Raw genomic sequence first — 20,300 nt, 5'->3', positions numbered from 1 at the left:
ATACATTAATGGGTCTATGTTAATTTACATCTACGGACTCTTACAAACTCTGATGTAATTTTGATTGTATCTTTTCTATAGAACATTCACTCATTGTAAAATGCTAAATACATCGGCTTATTTGCATAAAAAACGCAGTAACATTCCTAGGATAAAACCTAATTGACGAGAATTTGTGATGACTTCGTCATTAAAGTTATCTTATATAGGTATTTCAAATACAAACATATAGGTTCCGAATATGTAACCACCAATATATATACCCAAATCTCAAACGCTGCATCTAATGGCATAAGTATTACTACGATCGGTTCAGTAGTTTTCGCAGTATAACCGAAGGAAAAAACCGATTTACCATTTATTAGTATACAGATAACTATTCAAACCTTAGCATTATGTTTTAATTTATTTATTTATTGACACACCAACAGCAATATATTTTTTTATGACAATAACGGAAGAGACAAGCAGGATGTTCATCTGTACGATAACTAATTGAAACGCCCTGATTCTAAACGGTAATTGATACGCCCTGCCCATTACAACGAAGTGGATTCCTGAAAACACAAAACTTCTGAGCGGCACTACAATTGCACTCCTCACCTTGAGACGTAAGGTGATAAATCTCGTTTTTCCAGAAATTTCACTACCTACGGCGCCCTTCAGGCCGAAATATAATAATGTGTACATATTACTCCTTTTAACGACAGAAAAAGGCACCGTTGGTACCCATATTCCAGCCGGTATCCTGTGCAAAGGAGCCTCCAACTCGTAAATAAAATATTTTAACATAAAAAATATAACGACAATCTTGGTATGATATGGTCTTATACATAATCCGGTACATACATCACTCTCATTAAACACATTAAATTAAGTACAAAATACATTTCGATCTGTAATTTTGGAGTTGCAGGAAATGATTAAAATAATAGAATTAATAAAAAGAAGAAATTTAGTAGTATAAAAATTAACATATTATTTATTTATGAACAGAAATGTGCGGTTAGTTTATTTTTCAGACTTGTCACTGAGTCATCAGTTACATAATCATCAACGTCATGCATAAACAATTCACACAAAAAAAAAACAAACTGGGTTTTAATTGAACATTTAAAATAGTACTTCGAAGTTAATATTGCTATGTTATCCCTACCTATAATTATTACATATGTTCCGTCTAGCTTACCATTATACATGCCCAAATAAATGCATCATACTTATATACTTATCACTACTGTATATGTATTTTATATAAAACAAAGTCCTCCGCCGCGTCTGTCTGTCCGTCTGTTCGCGATAAACTGCACGCAAAAAACGACTGCACAGATTTTTATATACATATAGAGATCAGATAAAAGAAACATGATAAAATTGTATAGGGTAACTACGCAGTGCAATTCATATTGTAAAATTAATCAATTTAGCCTCGACCTCCATTTGTACTTCTGGCATTAGGTGAGTGAAGTCGCGTGAAAATTAATTAATCTCCGACCTCTGCCAGTGTTTATTGAGGTACCAATATTATGAGAGTCACTTAGGAAACTTGTTCAGAAATTTTCAGGCGATATTCTGTATTTGTACATTATCTTTATTATTAAAAGTTTTTTGAAGTTGTACTTGTTAGACGCGTTAAAAAATGATGAGTGTGAAATTGTAAGATGCGCGCGCATCGCTGTAACACAAAAGTAACACGGTGAAGTTGGTTCCTAATGCATATTATATTTGTTTCTTGTTTAGATGTTTTCATTCAGTTGTCCATTAATGTATGAATTTGATGATTTCAAGTGATTTCTAACAGCTGCTAGAAATCTGACGATCGAATGTATGACAAAATTGTGGTTACACGGTGCCAAAATAAATTTTGTCCGATATTTAAGTATTCTTTTCACTAATACCATATTATAATGTGAGCGTAAAACAAATAGTGACTCATCTCTTGCAACCTCGAGCAACAATGGGGTCTTATCGATTTTCTCCAATGCGAATCGGTACTCGTTGAAGGCGTCTCAAGTACTTATACGAAATAAGTTCTCATACGATTTTGCTACTTATTTATTGAAATTTACTATCAAATTTGCTCTTTTACATTTAAATATGCTTATCGCTTGTGCGACATCTTAAAGTATTTTTTGTGACAGCACACGCTACACGTGTGTTACAAAACTACCCGTAAAGTCGAAAGGAGGTTGGGGCGTTATAACGAGTGCATTCACAATATTTAAGAACCAGCAGTAGATAGAACAGTACGCGGTGAACGCTTTATACGCCGGCAACTCTCTTTTGATTCCTCTGGTGTTACAAGAGACTATCCGTATGACGCATGCACTATTGTACTCACCTTCCATAAAAAAAAACTTTAAAAAATAAATAATGTCAGAGGTATAAAGTATGGCCATACAAAGATTTGACGACTGCGATATATACTATTTCTAATCAATTAATTTAAATAGATTATTTAAGTATTATTTTATTAATTTTTATATAAAGAGTGTAATTATTTATTTTATTAAGTCATATGTAAAAAATCTCAATAATTTAATACTTATATTGATAGAAAAAAGAAATCTTAAACTCAAAATTCGTGTATACTTCGAGATTCACTAATCGAAATAGCTGAGATGCAGGATCAGAATGTGAGGTTCTTATAAAAGATAAAGGAAAACGGACCCTTGAGCTGTAAATAACGAGATTTATATGTCAGCAGTCGGTTTATTTTGTAACATAATAGTCCTATAAATCCTGGGCTGTTCTTATCATTGCTTTTTCTAAAAAAGTAATAATTTAAGTAAGTCTTTTGATAGTATTTCTAAAAAAATTGCGTGCGTACAAAGTACACTTCACGTCAGAAGAGAAACCTCTTAACTGCATATGAAGTCCTGGTACATATCGCTAGGATGACAAATGATTTCAACATCTATGAAAGACATTACTATCACCGCTACCATATTTATGTTCTTCTGGTATCTATGTAAGTAATACGTCGTGCGTATAACGTCAGAATATATAAAGGTGAAAACGGACCCTTGAGCTGTAAATAACGAGATTTATACGTCAGCAGTCGGTTTATTTTGTAACATAATAGTCCTATAAATCCTGGGCTGTTCTTATCATTGCTTTTTCTAAAAAAGCAATAATTTAAGTAAGTCTTTTGATAGTATTTCTAAAAAAATTGCGTGCGTACAAAGTACACGTCATGTCAGAAGAGAAACCTCTAAACTGCATATGAAGTCCTAGTACTTGTTGCTAGGATGAACATGATTTTAACCACTATGAAAGACATTACTATCACCGCTACCATATTTATGTTCTTCTGGTATCTATGTAAGTAATACGTCGTGCGTATGACGTCAGAATATATAAAGGTATACTCACGTCATACATAAGACAATCTCTTTTTCAACTATGATCGCCTGGTACCCAAAACAGTACATAATGCTTCCTATCTCATTATCTCCCACGTTTAAATCTATTTATATTGTATATTATGTGTCTGTCTCTTTTTACTGTCACTTTTTCGTTTCATCGACTTTCAAATCCAACAATGCTAAGGTTTTCAGTTCAAAAAATCTTCGAATTGTCTACGTAGTTTTGTTACTAACGCGCATAATATGTAACTGTAGTGTAAAGGATGTTTCCATTATTAGGTAAATACTAAGTTGGTCGATGACATCACCGACTATTTAATCGCTTATACTCTAAGTTGAAACGCAATACCAGTTTTGTCAGTACAATCAAAGAAAAGTAATAAAATATAAGGAAGTGACAAGAGAAGGCTAATTGAAAGTAAATCAGCGGTTTATTTTAAATTATTTTCTTTCTCTATGTTTTTCTAATTGTTTGCTGTAACTTGATGTAGTTTTAAAAAATATATAATTGGGAGCAAAAATCGGATTTGTATAAGATCGGATGTCGAAAAAAAAATTCGATTTGAGATATTTACAACTTATGAGTTTTGTATACAAATTTGGAAAGTACAATTTATATATAGACATATTTATTTCAAGTTTAACTATGGAACCGATGCGAGATTCCGCGAAAACAAAGTTCCAGTCAAAATATATGTGATTTTTTAAAACCCAATGAATTCTTTTGTAGTTGAGTCAGTTGGAGATTCCTCGTCCAAAATTGAACAATATTTTTTGACAATAGTCAATACAAACCGTAATTATTTTTTTACGCGATTATTACAAATACCAATTGAAGTAGTACTTTTATATTTATACTAACTAGCTTTTTCACCCGGCTTAGCTCGAGTTGATGTCCTTAAATATCTGTCAAATATCACTGAATTTAAAATAAACTATTTCTATATTTTTTCTCATTACACGTTACAGACTTCTTAAATTGTATTCAGTTTAAAAACCTGATTGTATTTACTTGTGCAAGGCATTTCTGCCTTGTGTAAAAAGTGTGTCAATATTATTATTATTATTATTATTTCTAATAAGTAAAAGCAATAATAAGTGAATAAACATAAGTAGATAAGTAAGTAACCTTTTTTTCTAACTGTCTGTTATCAAATTGTTATGGACTTACTGCAAGAGTAAATCTAAATTTTTATATTCACTAAAAATAACAAGAAAAAAAATAACAATAAAACAACCGACTTAAAAAAAATATTACGGAACAATAAATATAAAATGCACTTAAGGAAAAAAAATCGTGTATTTATACAATCTATTTAATTGAGTAATCTAATTCTAGTTACGATGATTGTTATTTTTGAAATCGGTGTCAGCCAGGATAGGTTTGTAACTACATAGTTATTGGTTAGATGTGCTTGAGTCGCACGCGCGACGTGAGGAGGCGAGAGGCGAGAGTGGGGCCGCGGCGGGAGGACACCGATTCCAAAAATAACAATAATCGTTAGTAGAATTATATTAATTAATTACATTGTATAAGAATTATTTTTATACTTTTGAGTGCATATTATATCTATGCTTGGAATATTTTTTTTAAGTCAGTTTTTTTTATCATATTACAATCATATTTTACACAAAACTATGTCAACTTAACACCAAAAAACTAAGGTTACAACTAATATTAAGAATACTTCACAACTTAATCTATTAACTAACTTATGAACAGTGAAAATATTGTTACACTTAAAATGAATAAGAACATAGTAGATACATTAATATATTATTTCATAGTAGCTTTTATAGTTTTTTTAAATAGGAAATCCTTTTATCTTAAATATATGCTTTTTGCTTAAAATAGTGATTTAATCTATCATAAGATATATAATAGCTTTGAGGGCAAATGTATACACTTTTATAATTAAGTCCCAGTCACTGTTCAGGCCTTATCTATAAATAAATTAAAATGATTTATTTAAAAAATGGCTCTTTCGTAAATCACAGCTTAATATCTAAGTGATCGGACAGCCTGGGACTAGATTATGATTATTTCATAGCAATAATAATGACAATACAATATATTGTATATTTTATTAAAAAGAGCGCAAAAAAGGAATGCTGCGAGAGTTTCTTGCGCCGATCTTCTCTCTCAGAGTATCATTAGAGCGGTAGTAGTATTAGAAATGGCATCAAAAAGAATTCTAAAGTAATTGATTTTGAGAATAGAAATGCCTGTTATGACTTTTAATGTATAGAGTCGTTAAATTTTGCCGCTCAATAAAATGCAGCTCATTTAACAACGTATGAGGCGAAAGATGCCGTTAAAGTCGTAATTACCAGTGGGAGGCTCCTTTGCACAGGATGTAGGCTAGATTATGGGTACGTGAAGCAGTAATGTGTAAACATTTCTGTGTTTTGGTCTGAAAGTAAAAAAAAGAGTGAAATTACTGGGCATATGAGATTAACATCTTATGTCTCAAGGTGACGAGCACAATAATTGTAGTGCCGCTCAGATTTTTTGGGTTTTTCAAGAATCCTGAGCGGCACTAAATCGTAATGGGCAGGGTGTATCAATTACCATCAGTTGAACGTCGTGATTGTCTTGTCCCTTATTGTCATTAAAAAAGATATGAAAAAAATATTAAAAGTGTCCCAACAATGCGTGGATTAATAAATATGTAAGATGATCATAAGAAAGACATTTTTTTAGTTATTCTAAAAATAATTTTGTTTTTCTTGATAAAATTTCCAATTTCTTTACCCCTGACAACGTTTACAAGAAATTTAGGCGTGAAAACGTAACTACAAACGAACTCAAATTCGCATATATAATGTTAGGTAAGAATTAAAATTAGGATATTCTAAATGCCCAACGACAAATATACAAAAACATAACAATAATCCTATGTTACAGTCCGATTTATTTTCAATACTACCAACCCACGTGATAATTTTATTTACTGGTTACCCGAAATTTTGTCAATACTATTACATTGTATACTACCAACCCAGACCGAAATTCTGTTTAGCACAAAATGTATCAAAGAGACGAATTATTGAAGTGAAATCTTTTTCAGACGAGTGCTTTTTGTTGTGAGTATTGAATGAGATTCCACCGTCACGCTTGGCTGTGTAACTCTTAAACATGTTAACTATGCTACAAAGAATTATATCATCGTTGAGGCAGCGTACGTAAGAAACGTTTCCGTTCGACCGTTATTTTTTATTTAATTTTCCAAATCTGATTACCTTGCAAAAGTATTTTTATTCTTAGGGTTTATAATCTTAATATATATAAATTACGTGACACGTTGTTTGTCCGCGATGGACTCCTAAACTAATGAACGGATTTTAATGGGGATTACTTCATGGAGTGCAGTTTAGTCCAACTTGTGAGATAGGATACATTTTATTTCGATTTGGGACCCATAATTATTTTTATTTCCAATATTTGTTTTGTTTGGACATATTTTCTGTGAGAGTATTTTTGACGCGCGGTTTGACAGTTCTGCTGTGAAACAATTTCATTGTAACAACAAGGAGCATTTGTTACGAAATAATTCTTGATGTGTTGAAATATTATTGCCAATTTGCTATAAAACAGTATTTTTTTTTTATCTACAGAACAACGTCTGTCGGGTCAGCTAGTAATTATTATAAATTAAAGGATTAAGACGCGTGTACTTGATTATAACTGTCAACCCGAAGAATAAAAAGTATTTTTATTCTTCGGGTTGACATATAGCCCCACTCGCAAATAATGTGGCTTTCTCATGGTAACAGAAATGTCAAAATCGCTTCAGTAAGTCAACCTCAAAAACTTCACCTCTTTTTGCAACCAAAATTTATGAACGATGTCGGAATCGAACCCGTACCTCTCAAGTTCCACCCTAGCATTCTAACTAACTGAGCCAACCGTTCGACTGACAAATGGATCATAAAAAAGCAGATTATCAACTGTAATGTAGATCCTCTAGATGGAGCCACAAGACAGACCAAGATTTACAATACATGTGTCACTCGAATGGTTGGCTCAGTTGGAAAGAGCACTCGGACGGAACCCGCGAGACGCGGGTTCAAGTCACGCATCGTTTATAAATTTCGTTTACAAATTTAATTTGTATAATTAGAAAACAAACTGTTTAAACTTTACCACTTTATTATATTAGTATAGATTTAAATAGAGATTAATTCTTCCGCCATTTTGAATAATATTATGCTTGAGTTCCGCACAGTGGAGTTTTGTAATAAGTTTACCTCATACGTTTATTATGACTGAGAGCTCATTTCATTTAACAAGTGGGGGGAAGGGCGTATTATTGTCCCCAGAGAGTGCTAATATACGATATACAGACCCTGAGTTCAAAACGCATTACCCAGGCACATCTTGCCACGCAACATGGAGTTCCCAAAAGGTATTTCAAAACTTTCCCACTCAGCTAGTTGGACGAAAGAAAGGGATGCAAATAGGTACGTTGTTATGTGAACGACAGAGACGAAACACTTAAAATGCTTGATTTAACTGTTTCCTAGTAAAAACTTAAATGTGGAGATGAAGGCAAAGTTCGGTATTAAGAAATATACGTTGTTGCTTCCTTCTCAGGTAAAAGAATACTGTACATTAATCTGAAATTTATAAATTAATTTATAACTATATAATATTATATGAAAAAGATTTTTAACCTACAGACTAAGACTTAGTTACATAATGTAGAGCAAAACTTTATCGCCCTTATTCATAATGGTCCGCTAACTTAAAACAGCCACTAAGGAGTGTTATTTCTCACTCTGACTTAGGTCAATAGAAAAAGACAGAGTGAGAATTAGCAATGCTTTAAGTTAGCAGACTATTATGAATAAGGGTGTATATATATACAGAATAATACAATACTACTTAAAGGATTAAGGCGCGTGTACGTAATTATAACTGTATTTTTAAATTAGGTTTTTGTGTGAGTTACAAAAAAATGGGGAAACTATATGGAGGGAAAGTATATATCACGAAACGTTATAAATACAAAATAAGAAAAATGTAACTTTTACGTAAAAATCTAATATAAATACAGCTAAAATTACACGCGTTTTAATCCTTTTAAAGTATTTTATGCAAATAAATATGCAAAACTCGCGTCCATCAGAGAAATTACTAATAAAAAAATATGCTTCCATTAAAATACCAAAAGTAAAAAGATTTCTATTCAATTTTCAATTTATGACTTTTATTATTTATTTTATAATGGCATCGTCTACAGGATCTTCTTAACAATTGATAACCTAGCCACAACCTGAGAGTTGAAAATGACATACAAGATTTATCAACTATACGTCACTCGAACGGTTGGCTCAGTGTAAAAAAGCGTTAGCACGGAACGCGGGTTCGAGTCCCGCATAGTTCATAAATTCTGTTTACATACATTGGGAGGCTCCTTTGCACAGGAAGCCGGCTAGATTATGGGTACCACAACGGCACCTATTTCTGCCGTGAAGCAGTAATGTGTAAGCATTACTGTGTTTCGGTCTGAAGGGCGCCGTAGCTAGTGAAATTACTGGGCAAATGAAGCTTAACTTCTTATGTCTCAAGGTGACGAGCGCAATTGTAGTGACTCAGAATTTTTGGTTTTTTGAGAATCCTGAGCGGCACTGCATTGTAATAGGCATGGCGTATCAATTACCATCAGCTGAACGTTCTGCTCGTCTCATCCCTTATTATCATAAAAAATATGTATATATATATATATATCTTTATATATATAATTCTTGTGTGCGTGTGTATGTCACTGAACTCCTCCTAGACGGCTGAACCGATTTTATTGAAACTTTCTGTGTGTCTTCAGGTGGATTCGAGAATGGTTTAGATTCACAATTGAACTACCTCCTGAACGGCTGCACCGATTTTGATGAGATTTTTGTGTGTTCCAGTGAATTTGAGACTGATGTGTGTCTTCGGGTGGATTCAAGAATGGTTTACATTCACAATTGAACTACCTCCAAAACGGCTAGACCGATTTTGATGATATTTTTGTGTGTTCCAGTGTATTTGAGATTGGTTTAGATTCTCAATTCCGTCCATATAGTGTATTTTAGTGGACTCCTCCTAACGGCTGGACCTATTTTTCATATTTAAGACGTGTGTCCGAAATTTCTGACAGGACAACGTCTGTTGGGTCCACTAGTATATATATATTAATAATTATTATGTATCTATAAACAAGGAGCAGCTGTTGTCCAAACGGTGACAGTTCGCGATAAGGTGTTGCCATAATCATTACTCAGACACACAATAAATGGTCTCACCATTCTGAATCACGCTTAACGACTCATTTAATCTAGGATTTGTTTACAAACATTGGATTACAATACCATATTGAAATATATACGGCATTAATTACCAGTGGGAGGCTCCTCTGCACAGGACGCCGGCTAGATTATGGGTACCACAACGGCGTCTATTTCTGCCGTGAAGCAGTAATGTCTAACCATTACTGTGTTTCGGTCCGAAGGGCGCCGTAGCTAGTGAAATTACTGGGCAAATGATACTTAACATCTTATGTCTCAAGGTGACGAGCGCAGTTGTAGTGCCGCTCAGAATTTTTGGGTTTTTTAAGAATCCTGAGCGGCACTGCATTGTAATAGGCATGGCGTATCAATTACCATCAGCTGAACGTCCTGCTCGTCTCATCTCATTTTCATGTAATTTATTTAAAAAAAAATTGTTTGGCATTATAAGGATGCTTTACACTTAGCTCTGTTAATACGAACATGAAAGATTCCTGCTATTCATAACCTAAGTCCTAAAGAATCATTGAGAGCAAAATTAAAAGAAATAAACATCTTAACTGTTGCCTCTCAATATATTCTTGATAATGTAATGTAATGTTCATAGGCACATAAGTGAATTTGAAACTGTCATAACCATAATGTTAACACCAGGAACAAATATTAACTTATTTATACCTACTACTCGGTTAAGTAGAGTTAGTAAGTCTTTTGTGGGGCGATGTATATATTATGCTTTTAAAACAAGGTCCCAAAAAAATGCATTACGAAATTAAAAAGAATTGTTAAAAAACGTGTGGTTAAGCTTACTACAACATAAATAACTTTCTTAATACCACAGATTGGGAATGAAGCGACCGCTCTTAAGCTAATAATAAATGTTATTGTTTGATATTACATAACGTAACGATATTTTTGTGAAAAAAAAAACCCGCTGAGTTTCTTGCAGGCCTTTTCTTCTTTTCAGGCCTGGGGCATACTTTTTCGAATGGGTGGTAGTTTTAGACTTTCAATATGTGATTTCATATCGTAATTTGAATTTAAAATTTGACTGTACTTGAATTAAGTGGATCGGTAGCAATACAGCATCGCTGCCATTTGAAGTAATAGGCCGGTTCTACATATTCGGAGTTAATTCCTTTTAATTTCCCAGGGGTTGTATATTGCCCTTAAAAGCCATTTGATTCTTGCCATCGTAACAACTTTGCCAAGTTACATGTTTATTTAGTGCGTTATGTGTATATCAGCTTTAGTTCTAAAGACAATTAATTACTCTCTTGTGAAAATAACTAGGGCTTAAGGTCGCCTATAAGTGGTCAATTAAAAAATTTAAGATATAACATAAGATAATTTAAATGTCTTGCTAGAGCGTCTAGCTGCTAGACAACCGATGAAAACAGGCCAGGTTTATTGCTTTAGTGTGCGTCAAGCTACGTCTTACACTCGCGATTTGTATGACACACCGCGTTAGTGTGCGTACATTGCTCAAAATAGAGGGTAACTCTAAACTCAATTTTTTTTCGACGTCTTCACAGCTGTCATAGTTTATCTAGACTTTTTATTCAACCCATAGAAACTATAATTGAAATAAAATTACTTACAATTAAATTAATACTAATAACAATATACAAAAAAAAGGATTACATCAATTAGAAATTTGGGAGAATTTCAGTAATATAAAAATTATATTCATTTAGTCTTAGAATAATTACAATTGTGTAATTATTCTAAGCATTTATAAGCATTTCATAGTGTTTTGACAAAGTTATGTAGGTAAGTAACTTACACCGTAATTCAAGAATTCACTACTATCACTACCACCGCTTCGGAAACAAATGGCGCTCTGAGGGAGAAGAAGCGGCGCAAGAAACTCTCCCAGCTCTTTATAATTAAATAAACAATATTGTACTGTCATTGGTATTGCTATAAAATAATCATAATCTAGTCTGTCCGATCACTATCTGATAGATATTCAGCTGTGGAGTAGTAAGATTTACGACAGAGCCACTTTTTAATAATATATTTAAATTTATTTATAATAATGCCTGAACAATAACTGGGACTTTATACTTAAAGTGTATACATTTAGCCTTAAGGCTATTATGTATTTTATGATAGATTAAATCACTATTTAGAGCAAAAAGCATTGCTTAATATTTTGATAAATGCAAAAATCCACATCGAGCTAAAAGCCTTGCTCGTCCAATGACCTCATCGCGACGCCATTGTACCCCAGACCGGTACTCATGAAATATGAATGCTGTGCCTGAAAAGAAAGACTAGTCTCCTGCGTGTTCACTATGGATGCCATGGGGCCCCTAATATTGACACAAATGCCTCAGGGTTATATATGATTGACACTGAACGAGAAACTTGTCGAAATGTTTGACTTTTCTCACGGATAAATACAAACCAGTCTATATAAGCTGTATTCCCACCAAACCCGTTAATTTACCCTTCTAATAATAGGGATGTCGACTTCAAACCCTGCAGGTGTTATAAATAATAAATTTAAAAACATTACCCTTGAATTAGTTGTCGCGATATTCGTGTCGACAAATATTTTTTAAACAAACACATTGAGTAGTAGTAACAAATAAAAACAAACTTCTATTATTACTTAATATTTAAAACAAGCTAACAATTATAATCAGTTAAGAACTGAAACATATTCACATACATACTTAATTTGAAAAAATTTACAGGCAAGATACCCTCGAGAAACTGAATTTTTCATGTGTAATGTATAATACATTAAAAATTTCAGTTCGTTTATTAAATAACTTTTAAGTTAGTTCAACTGTTTAATTTTTATTCATAAACGAAAAACAAATTCTGTAATCTATTGATCAAAATAAAGTTGTACAACGTTGTTGTAGTAATAAAATAAACTTGGTAAACAATAGAGTAACTTACCTTTCAATGTTTGTAATATTCAAGAGAACTGTCAATATTGCAGCGCCGTAGGTAATTAGTACTCAATGTTCTGTTATATATTCACAGTGCAAGCAAGGTAAACAAATATTACGTCAATTAATCCTACGCACAAGGTACACACGTCACGATCGATTTTGAAACTTTCGAAAAGCTACGCCCACTTATATTTAACATTTAATGAACAAGGTCGGAAGCCGGAACCCTCAGACCAGCCTCTTTGCACCGCATCCAAGAAACGGGCCGCTCATGCCCTTGAAGTCATACAGGTTATAATATTATCGATAAAGGACACCACGCGCACTGGCAGTCGGGACCACAATCACATTGGTTCATGAATATAAACTGTTTAGACGCAGAACCGAAACAGGCACGATTCGATTTAAAAATAAATATTATGATGGCTGTAGCGGAGCGCGAGTGTTTGACAACAGAACGTCCGCGTTATTAATACATGTCTACGGCGTGAGAGTCGCCGAGCGAATGCCATTGCCGTATGGCGCGTCGAGGAGAGAGGTCCCCCTCCACCGCTGACGCCGCACGCCTGAAGCCGGCCGCGGTACTATGCCTCTAGCCAGTCAGCCTCATTGCGCGCGCCTCTCCTCGACAAAAAGAAAACAATCACAAACAGCATGCTATAATAAAGCATATTACATTTACTTGACTGTTGTTAAGCTTTGCTGTGCTTATATTGAGAAAATATGTTGCTTATAAATGCAGGTGTATTATGATCCATATAAAGCACGTACTAACTCGTTCCCGCGGCTTTTACGTAGTTTTTCATTTCGAAGTTTAAGCAGACAACATTTTGGCAGGGTAAATAGTTAAGGCGTGAAAGCTAAAATAAACAAACAAAACTAAATGATCATGGCCATACCAGTGGGAGGCTTCTTTGTCTCAAGGTGACGAGCGCAATTGTAGTGCCACTCAGAATTTGTGGGGGTTTTTCAAGAATCCTGAGCGGCACTGCATTGTAATGTGTAGGGCGTATCAATTACCATCAGCCGAACGTCCTGCTTTCTCGTCCCTTATTGTCATAAAAAAAAACAATGCCACGACATATCAGTGGATGCAGTGTCTGAGATTGCCGCACACACACATGCAGACAAAAGTTCTAAAAACTAATTGTATGGCCTCAGCTTAGATCATATTTTGTTCATTTAATTAGATTGTGAGAGCTGTGAAAACGTCGAACTATCTAACTGGTAAAACTATTAGCTCTACATTTAGTGGAAGTGTTTCATTCTAAACGATTCACAAACAAGAGTAAAGTTAATTTGTTATTTATTTACTTGTGATAAAAGGAGCAGCTGATTGGAATTAAGTAAGGAACGTGAAAACTTACCCCCTTATTCATAATAGTCTGCTAACTTAAAGCATTGCTATTTCTCACTCTGTCTTCTTCTATTGCCCTAAGTCAGAATGAGAAAAAACACTCCTTAGCGGCTGTTTTAAGTGAGCGGACCATTATGAATAAGGGGGTTAAAGTTAACTGTATTGATGTAAACGAAATCTACGAGGGGCAAGCCGCGGAAGGCAACTCATTTCTTATAGAACATCAAATGATATCAAGTGTTAGATTTGTGTTATATATATAAATGTTGGATTTCAGTAAGTTTTCCATTATCTACGTTCCATCACTTGCAAGATTTTCCTTTGTTTCCTAGGCTTTTCCACTTCCTTCTTTCCTCGGCTTCCTGTCTGTTAATTTTTCTTCATTCTAGCACTCAGTAACAGTTTTTTTATTTGGGTTTTCATGTGACTTATCCACCAGTATTTTAAGGTGTTATTTTAGATACGTTTAGTTTGAGTCTCTTGCTGCTAAACAACCGATGATAACAGGCCAGGTTTAATCCTTTCTTGTGCTCGACAAGCTACGTCTTACACTCGCAATTTGTATGTCAATTGGTGTTAGTGTGCGTGGATTGTTCAAAATAAAGGTTAACTGTTAACCTCTATTTTTACGACGTTTACACCGCTGTCACAGTCTATCTAGTCGTATATATATGATCTAAGGTTGTTTTTATGTTTAGTGTTTCTTTTATCGCTGCTCATTTTACTAAGTTTTTTTAATCAAATCAAAATCACTTTATTCATTTAGGTCAAGGAAATTACAATTGTGATTCCCAAAAGTGTTTTTTACTAATTACCACTAATTCGGAAAAGTTTGAGCGGTAATGAGAAGAAGTGGCAAGAAACTCATTGCTACACTTTAACATTAACATTTACAGCATCATCGTTTTAGAAATGATTTAAATTTTTACAATTTAGTGTGCGTGCTAGGCTACGTCTTACACTCGCGATTTGTATGCCACCTTGTGTTAGTGTGCGTGCATTCCTCAAAATAAGGTTTAACTATCAACCTCAATTTTTTTCGAAGTGCTCACAGATCTAGATGTTTAAAAGACCTAAGCAATAACGCTTTGTGAAGCTAATAAAAGCGTAAAACGCTTTTATTAGCTTCACCTGTATGTATGTTTGTTTGTAACCGACTCATTTGGGCGCGATTTTGACCCACTTTAAACAGCCAGATTTCGTTCAAACTTCGTAGATTTATCGAAGACCGATGACAATACATTTGAGAAAATTACTCCATTTTTGAATTAAATGAGCAAAATAGATTTTTGTTAATTTGTATAATTTTATCACCTACCGTCAATAAGGCAGGAATTGACATTCATTTTAAATTTCAACCATTATCTTTTCAAACAAAGAGTGTGTTTTAGCTCTTTTAAACTATTTTTACGGCCGTTCCCAATATATCTTCTACAGATAGAGATAAATTACTACCTTCTACTGTCAGTAATTAGCTGTCAATAATCTAAAGCTGTCCCAATATACCCGATAAGTCATTCTTATCGCATTGGGACGTGTGAATTGCAATTTCCATACAAACTTCTACCGCTGGTAAGCTATACGTCGTCCCATCGACAGACAGCGTGTACGGATAAGGTGTGTTACCGTCCATAAGTTTATTAGGACAGAAAAGTCAACGATAGTTACGATTTTTATCTCAAGTAAGCGATAGACTCAATATTGGGAACGGCCGTAAGTAAATAGAGTTTTGACACTTACTCATCTTTAAGCTTTTAGATAGGGCTCTATGTAATGTAAGTTAAAATAATATTAATTCTTAGAAAATTCTACCTGAATAATAAACATAATTTATTGAGTGTACCAAGAGAAGTGCGTCAACAAAAGCCAAGTAGCCTCTCCGAGCTGTCAGGAACAGGAGAGGTGGGACTCGGGAGAGGCAAGACTGTGACTTTATCGCAACGTCGACGTAACTGAAGGGTGTCCCAAGTACACAACCTGAGATTGTCACTGCTGGATCCCCCATTCATTAATCATTGGATAGTGTGTGTATAAATAAAACTTTCCTCAATGTTAGCCATAAACAATATAGGTAGATACAGATAGCTGGTATTGTGATAAATATTTGTTTTTCCGACACGTGTTTGTTAGGGCTCTGTAGCCAAATGTCAAAAACGGAAACATTATATATTGGTAATGTCTGCCTGTCTGTACGTGTATGTCACAGCCACTCTTTTCAAAACTATAAGAACTTTACTGTTGCAAGTTGGTAAGTAGATATATTTGTGCACCGCAGTAACATTTTCACACAAAAATAGAAAAATAAAATTTTGGGGGCTTCCCCATACTTAGAACTGAAACTCATAATTTTTATTAATCAAACCCATACTTGTGGGGTATCTATGGATAGGTGTTCATATTGAGGTTTCTAATATCATTTTTTTCTAAACTGAATAGTTATCGCGAGAGACACTTCCAAAGTGGTATATGTGAGCCATCTCACCCCTTGTAACTTCTAAAATAAGAGAATGATAAAACAAAAAAAAATACATGATGTACGAAAATTGGTTTGAACGAGATCTAATAAGTAGTTTTTTTTAATACGTATAAATGATGAGAGCTCATTTGCACTATATAATTTTGAGCAAGGATGTGTTGCCTTTTCCATTTAAATTTAATATAATGTTCCTTTCTGTATAACTTATATTATGTTACTTGTTGCTACGGAACCTTCGGCGACTCCGACTCGCACTTGGCCAGACAGACTGGCGCCGTAACGCGTTACGTTACGATGCGATTTACCCTCCCATACAAAGATATCACTTCAAAAATCACTCATCTAAAAATTTTGATTTTTGTATGAATTAGCGTTTTGGCTAGTCATATGTTAAAAAAATGATATTTATCGTGTGTGTATGATATCGAGGAAGATTTATGTATATAAAATTTTGTATACATTTTTGTACACATTGAAGATATTTGTTGGAGGTTTCAGAAAAATAAGCCGTCTGGGAGCTTTCAATGAAAATGCTGTCTAAGCCCTTTCAAATATAACAAAATAATGTAGTGAGTATCTTCTATCGTTACACACTATATTTATTTTAATACTTTACTAAATTGGCAATTATAAAGCGGTAATGTAAAAGCTGTTTACACAAATACGATATTAAGCCTTATCATTTTATTACTACATATTATAATAAATTCAGAAAAATATTTTTAAAATTTATTTTCTACTTACAGAACAGCGTCTGTCGTTTCAGCTAGTACAATTATCTATTACCTATAAAACAAATCATAAAAAAATCAGTTCTAAATTCTAATCAAACCTAAATCTTATTAATTTTGTTTTCCATATTCTAGTTCTACAATTATATAGCTTACTTTTACCATTACCTTTTTTAAGTTTTACAATTACCTCTGCTACGATTATTTTTTATTGTAAATTGTAATCGTTTTTATCTATAACATCTATGTTCTCAGTGACACGTTCCAAGGGAACAAAAATTGTAATTATTTTAGTTAGTTCTAATTTGATTGTGTATTTAATCTTTTTTTTTCTGTTTTTGTCTCCAATAAAGTAAATAAATAAATAATGCTAGAAGTCCGTAATACGCCATATGCCTATTTTTCATATACATATACCTAAGCGGGTATAAAGTACATAAACTGTCATTATACGCGGCACAACTTTATTAGATTTTTTTTTAATTTAATGAAAGAAAACCAACTGAATCCTTTCGTATAAATAAATATAAATCTTGATGATTTTATTATTCGGAAATCTATATTTATAAATGGAGAGTCGTATTTTCTTTCGGTTATACTACGAAAACTACTGAACCGACCGAAATAATACAAATGCATTAGATGGAACGTGTTTCGGAGAAGGTCTTAGTATAATAATTATAAGTGATCACTTATCCGGAACCTATAGGTTTTGACTTAGAAACACCTACATATATATTCGAAATTTGTTATGTTTTTAAAGTGATAACCCTTACTTCTAGGATTAATACACAAATAAAACAAAATTATATGAACGATGCGGGACTCGAACCTACTATCTCTCGTTTTCCGAGCGAATGCTCGACGCATCGCGAGTGTACGACGTATCAGTCACGCACACTAAACTAATAAACATGGCCTATTGTCACGCGTTGTCCAACAGCAAAAGGCTCTATCTATACGTATAAATTGTCTAAGTATAACACATTTATCAAGTCAAAAATTATTCCCACAATATTTCACATGAAAAAATTAATGCCCATTACCATTATCATCTGATTAGTCTGCATAGAAATGAAAAGGAAACAAAAAATAATAATAATTTAAATTCCAAATTGTGAACGCAAATTTGTATATTTAACTTACGATGTTGAAAATTACGCAACGTAAAAGGCAAATTATTGAGTTAAGAACGGCCCATTTAGAATGGAAATAACGCTAATGCCGCGCAGGTAGACGCAGGGGAGACAGGTAGAGGTATTTTATGCAAGATCTCAGGCAGCCCACTAACCTCTTCCAAGAAAGTCTCGACCACTCGACCGAACCATTAGTTAACGAGAGCTAAAATTACCACGCACTTCTCACGATGGACTTCAATTAGCTGGCGCTGGAAATATATAACTCATTCTGTTTATGTAAAGTGAAATCGGGAACAGTTCTACATCTGTTGATTGTAAATCATAGTGTGAAGCCGCTTTTAGTTTAAATTCAGATTTTTTTACACGCTGTATATTAGTTTGACCTCTTGTTGACCTCGAACGGAATATTTGGTTATGATTTTCACGCACTTTTAAAAGTTGGATTAATTTGAAACTTTGCAATGCAATAATTTGAACGGTTTGACACATATCTGTCTGTTTATAAGTAACGGAATCTTTGAGCATGGCTTTTGACCAATGAAAACATCGGATTAATTTAAAGCTTTGCACATTGGTCAAGAATTGATGGCAATTTTATAATTTATGTAGTCTGTCTCAGTTTTTTAAAGTATAAACTTCTAAAGCCGCGTTGGGCATTTTTTGATAGGGGAAAATATTATGGGTTCGCGTCACCGACATGCTCATGACTGGCGCATGCGATAAATAAATACTAAAAATAATTAATATAAATATAGTTACACACTTTTCGGATGGGTGAAATCTCGTGAGTTCGCGTCACCGAAATTCTTATAGCAGTATATCTGTAGCTATACAGCTGACGTATTGTGCAACATTAGTGCTGTGTATATCTTATAAATGAAATTGAATGGATTTAGTGAAAAGTTCAATGTGTATATAATGTGTATTGTTCAAAGAGTGGTTTTGTTTGATGAATATAATATTACTGAACATAAGTATTAAAATAGATTGAAATCAATAATTTAATTGTTTTTAAACATTATGAAATATCAAATTTAATAATAAAAGTTCTAAGTTTTAACTTCTAACGGCATCTCTATAACTGCCAATTTTTTCTTCTGAAAAAGTTATAAAATTTTAACGTGTTCATTAAATTAAACATCTTGGGGTAATCATAGGCAGTTATCTACGATGGGATGAACATATTGCAACACTTTCAGGGTGAATCCGAAAACTATGAAATATTTTCAAAACTATAAGGCATCTAGCTGATCTAGATTTTTGTTTAAAAATTTACTATGCCTTGGTTGGTTTTGTTTTGAAGTATTATGTAATATCTTGGGGAGTAGCAAATTAAACTCATTTAATACATCTTGAAAGATCTTTGGGGCGTCGCCACTATGACATCGTGAGCAATCTGTTCGTGCACAATAGTCTTTTGTTTCTCAAAGGTATACGATGCGCGTTGAACGAATCATAAATCGGCGATGGGCCGATTGTATGTTATGAAGGTTCAGTAACGAGAGTCACTTCGGGTAATAATTAAAATTATGGCCTCAACACACGCTTTATGCAATAGTAAATAATCCATTCATTTTTTTTATAGAATAGGAGGACAAACGATCGTACGGGTCACGTGTTGTTAAGTTATCACCGCCGCCCACAATCTCTTGCAACACCAGAGGAATCACAGGAGCGTTGTCGGCCTTTTAGGAAGGCCTACGCGCTTTTTTTGAAGGTATGCATGTCGTATTGTCCCGGAAACACCGCACAAGGAAGTTCATTCCACAGCTTTGTAGTACGTTGAAGAAAGCTCCTTGAAAACCGCACTGTGGAGGACCGCCACACATTCAGATGGTGAGGATGGTATCCTAACTTGTGGCGTGTCGTGCGAAGGTTGAATTCATAAGTACCCTTCGCATATGTAATACAAAAAATTAGAGTCTTTTCCGTTCCACAATTATATTAACACTGCTTTATAAAAAGCACAAAAAGCTCTGTCACCTTAAAGAAAATTTTTAAAGTATTCAAATGGATATGATATGATATATAAATGATTTGAGTTTTC

General features: G+C 33.7%; 1 protein-coding gene across 1 annotated transcript in view; it reads right to left on the bottom strand.

Moving 5' to 3' along the window:
- The window catches only part of LOC126968893 (uncharacterized), a 269,048-nt gene extending 255,982 nt beyond the window's left edge, over positions 1–13,066 (bottom strand). The window contains exon 1 of the mRNA XM_050814038.1: positions 12,555–13,066. The gene's annotated coding sequence lies outside the window, so the exon portion shown is untranslated. The remainder of the gene's footprint in view (positions 1–12,554) is intronic.
- Between the last annotated feature and the right edge of the window lie 7,234 nt (positions 13,067–20,300).

The sequence above is a fragment of the Leptidea sinapis genome, chromosome 17 (assembly GCF_905404315.1).
Source record: "Leptidea sinapis chromosome 17, ilLepSina1.1, whole genome shotgun sequence".
NCBI classification, from domain to species: Eukaryota; Metazoa; Arthropoda; class Insecta; order Lepidoptera; family Pieridae; genus Leptidea; species Leptidea sinapis.
This window is presented reverse-complemented; position numbering and strand designations above follow the sequence as displayed.